Source organism: Austrofundulus limnaeus, unplaced genomic scaffold (genome assembly GCF_001266775.1).
Source record: "Austrofundulus limnaeus strain Quisiro unplaced genomic scaffold, Austrofundulus_limnaeus-1.0 Scaffold1069, whole genome shotgun sequence".
Classification (NCBI taxonomy): Eukaryota; Metazoa; Chordata; class Actinopteri; order Cyprinodontiformes; family Rivulidae; genus Austrofundulus; species Austrofundulus limnaeus.
Window position 1 is genome coordinate 14246 of NW_013953471.1, and position 3873 is coordinate 18118.

Consider the following 3873-nt stretch of genomic DNA (forward strand, 5'->3'; position numbering starts at 1 on the left):
GACGTGACATGTTCGTACGAACCCTTTGTACGAACAAAAGTAAGAGAAATTTAGGAGAAGAATACGAACATGTTCTTGCATGAGGCCCATTGTTCTCTCAGCCCATGCAGAGAGGGATAAATGGAAGGAAACACACGTTTAGTATTTTTATCAACAGCTTTTAAATCATTTTTTCCATCCTTAACAGTAGATTTTTTTTCCTTTTCATTTGTATTGGGAGGAGAGCCACTTTTAAGCATACACATCTCTGAGATCAGTGCCTTGTTTTCCCTCCTGAAAGCTTCCTCCTCCCACACTGATAAACATTTTTATGATGCTCTATTTCATTCAAGTCAGAGACTTTTATCATTTTTCTTGATTTAAGCTTTGATTCATGTTGCAGTAACTGGTCCCGAGGGTGGTTCAGCTGTCTGCAACTGAAGCTTCCCCCCTCCGGGAAACCGAACTTGTCAGACCACACCCGCAGACTTGACGTGGCTTCTTCGCCATTTTTTTTACCATAGCTTTAGCACATGGCCCCTCTGGTGCTAACATGGGCTGAGCGACAGATGTAAACTGACCCATCACTATAACTCGTGCCTCAGCGCACTACCTAACAAACTTCCTTAAAATGGAAATCTGGCAGCCGCCTTTAACTGACTTTTAGCCTACCCTATTTCCCTGAAACAGAAAACGGAAAATTAATTTTCCCTCAGCAGTTAGCCTGGCTAACTACCTACTCTAACCAGGTTGAAACTAATTCCCTCCTGGCTGCGTCAAAACAACAAAGTCAAACCTCCCTGTTTTAAAACTCGGTCTGGAATAAAAACACTCCCAGAAGCCTACCTCAGCTAAAAGTCATTCAACCGCTGAAATCAACCAGAGCAGGCATCTAACAAATAGATTTTTAGAGTGTGCTGAGCCCAAAAGAGTTAGCCGTAGCACATTCGCTCTTTTACTTATTTTTTTTTCCCAAAAACGTAAAGAAGATATTTAGCTCACCATGTTTCCGTCTGACAGGTTCTTTCCAGCTCCATTCCCGAAAAGCACCCACAGTGGCCGAGTCAAAAAGTAGAATCCAGCGTGGGCACGTTGCAGAGGGGGAAAAAAGAAAAACTTTCTCTCTCCGTCCAGCCGACAATCGGCCGCAGCGGGTAGCTTCCGGTCGCGGAAACTGCCTCTATGACAACGCCAAAATCTGTCATGACAATTAAAGGCAGAAACACATTGAAATAATGCCAGGAGAAAAGTCTTGCGTGTATGGGTCTTAACATTATATTTTTATGGGCAGACAATAAACAGAAAACAATCATGAAGTCTGTTGAACGTGGCCACCGTCATCAGGGGGCAAACCAATGATATACTCCCAGCTAACACCATGTGACATGTAACAACCAGTCATAATCCGCCTCATGTTACCATCAGCCAATGACAGCTCTCAGCTCAAGGAGTTTAAGTATCTGCACAAAGAAAGAGGTCAGGACGATGCTGGAGTCCTGACGTCTGGAACAAACAGATTAAGAGATAACATGAGTTATCTTAAGATTGGAGCAGTGGACAGTGTCAAGGTGACACAGATATAATTAGTCCATGACAACAGCTTCAGACTTTATATTATCAAACCAATTTCACCATCAAAGATAGTGTCGAGATGTGACAATCACAAACAATCCCAATCTTTTACATGTCTTTAAAACAAACAATTAAAAACCGACAGGCAGATAAATGAGATCTGTTCTTTTTTCTGAATTTTTTCATCTTTGTGATTTTATTTTGTTTACATATATATGTATATAGGGAACATGCGGACAGGAAGTAAGAGGGGTTTGTACAGTTGTCAAACATTGATAAAAAATAATTAAAAAAATAACAGGGTTTCTTATGTTCTGTTCTGCTTCTGACCTCGGTCAAATGTAGTGACGTCACTAACGTTGAAAATTGAATGGCTCCTTGAAACAAATGGATCTTCAAGATCCAGCTCCCTTCAATGAGCCATTTATTCCATCTGCAATCTCATGTTCACCAGATAGTTTTTGTGTGATCACCCAATAGTTTTCCATGTTCACCCAATTATTATTGTTCTAACCAGATACATTCTTGTATGCACCAGAAACTTTATTTTTTTTTGCATTCACTACAAATTTCTCATGTTCAATACATTTTGTGACATTCTTACCAGTTTTCTATACTCTTCACATCAGTTCATGTACCAACTAGTTTCTGATTTGCACCAGATAGATTTTTTTTCTCACAGAACACCGATGTTGCTTTAGTGGTTCTGTGAGTTTTGGCTGGAAAAAATCAAAAACAAAACATAGCCCACCCTTTGAGCAACAAAACGTTGCCAGCCAATATGCAGCTGATAAACAACTTTGCACGTGTGACTGTTTCTCATTTCTCTTTTGTAAAGCATTCATGCAGAAATATTAAACATTTGCTATCAGTCACAATAATGACCTTATGTGCAAATTATAGAAGGGCCTTGATCATACTTGCCCGTACCAGGAAGGAAAACCTACGAAGTGGAGAAAGAATGGGTGAAAGGAAGCGATAAAATGGGAGAGAGGGTCGTAAAGGGGAGCGAAATGAGAAGAGAATTGGGGGCAGCCAGCAGAGGAGGATGGGGAAAGAGGAATAACAGATGGGGGAAGGGAAAACTCAGTTTGTAAAGAAAATAGCAACGGCTGCTGTGCTCAGCACAAAACAATAGTAGTATTGTAGTGCAACACACAATACTGGGAACAGCTCAGGTCCCCATGTTTTTTTACTCTATCAGCATGTCATAGATAATTGATAACAAAAACTACACTTTAAGCTTTGAAATGTAACTTTTTTACATTTCAATGCAATGTTTCTAGAAAAAGTTTGAAAATTTACACACAATTTAAATATTATGTTTTCCTTTTGCAGAGCATGCTTTTACTAATCCATCAAGTTTGTTCATTTTTATGAAATAAATGCTGTTATTTCTATAAAGTTAAAGCAGATGACATTTTTGTCCTTGCCTGTGTATGTACATATGTGTGTTTTTGTGTATGTCTTTTACTAAATTATACCATGAACCTCTGGATGCATTTTAATAAAACTTTCAGGAAATCTTATCGATACGTGAATGACCGACATTGAATGTCACTATCATATATTTGTGAGGATTCTTAGTCCTTCAGGACATGGAAAATTAAAAGAAAAAAGACAATACAATTGGGCTTCTGTTCTGTAGCTAAAGACGTGTGGGGCTACAAGATTTAAACTGACTCCAGGTTGGTATATTTTTAATACTGGATTAATCCGTCACCCCCACCTCACTGGTGTAAAAGTAAGATGTAATGAGACACGAGGTTCAGACTGCAGTCCCATTGAAGAATATTAGATTTGTATCCAAGTCAGTACCACATACTGAAAAGACCTGGGTCCGATTTGAAAAAAAAAAAATCGTAAAAAATATTGAGTCATGTTTGCCTACAGTGTGAAGACAGACTTTTGATTTTATAAAACAGAGAGTCCATTTTAATATGGTACACAAAAAACAAGCCTTTCACATTTTACAGCAAACAAAGCAGTGTTCCTGCCTTCAAGCTGGGCTCAAATCTCACAGTTCAACATTCAGAAAATGAACAACTTGAAAATAATATTTGCTTCAAATCTACATTCACAACAGTTGTGTTTAATTGTTTTTCATACTTCAGGGAAATTATTCAGACACCTACACTTTTAATGTTCAGCATTCCTGCTGCCATTCTGTTCTAGACAGGCCAACATTTTGTGCTTTTAGGTCTCATTTTAATTCTATTTGTTTTAATAAAATAGTACTAGTATTAATTTATTTTATTAAAATACAAAATATAAACATTTATAACAACTGTTATAGTTTAGTTGTTTTATATATTTATCTGT

At 37.9% G+C, this 3873-nt stretch overlaps 1 protein-coding gene across 1 annotated transcript in view; it reads right to left on the bottom strand.

Annotated features, from left to right (window-relative positions):
- Positions 1-2749, bottom strand: part of LOC106533992 (uncharacterized) — a 14895-nt gene extending 12146 nt beyond the window's left edge. The window contains exons 1-2 of the mRNA XM_014030487.1: positions 2482-2749; positions 982-1177 (exon numbers count right to left, since the gene is read on the bottom strand). The gene's annotated coding sequence lies outside the window, so the exon portion shown is untranslated. The remainder of the gene's footprint in view (positions 1-981; positions 1178-2481) is intronic.
- Between the last annotated feature and the right edge of the window lie 1124 nt (positions 2750-3873).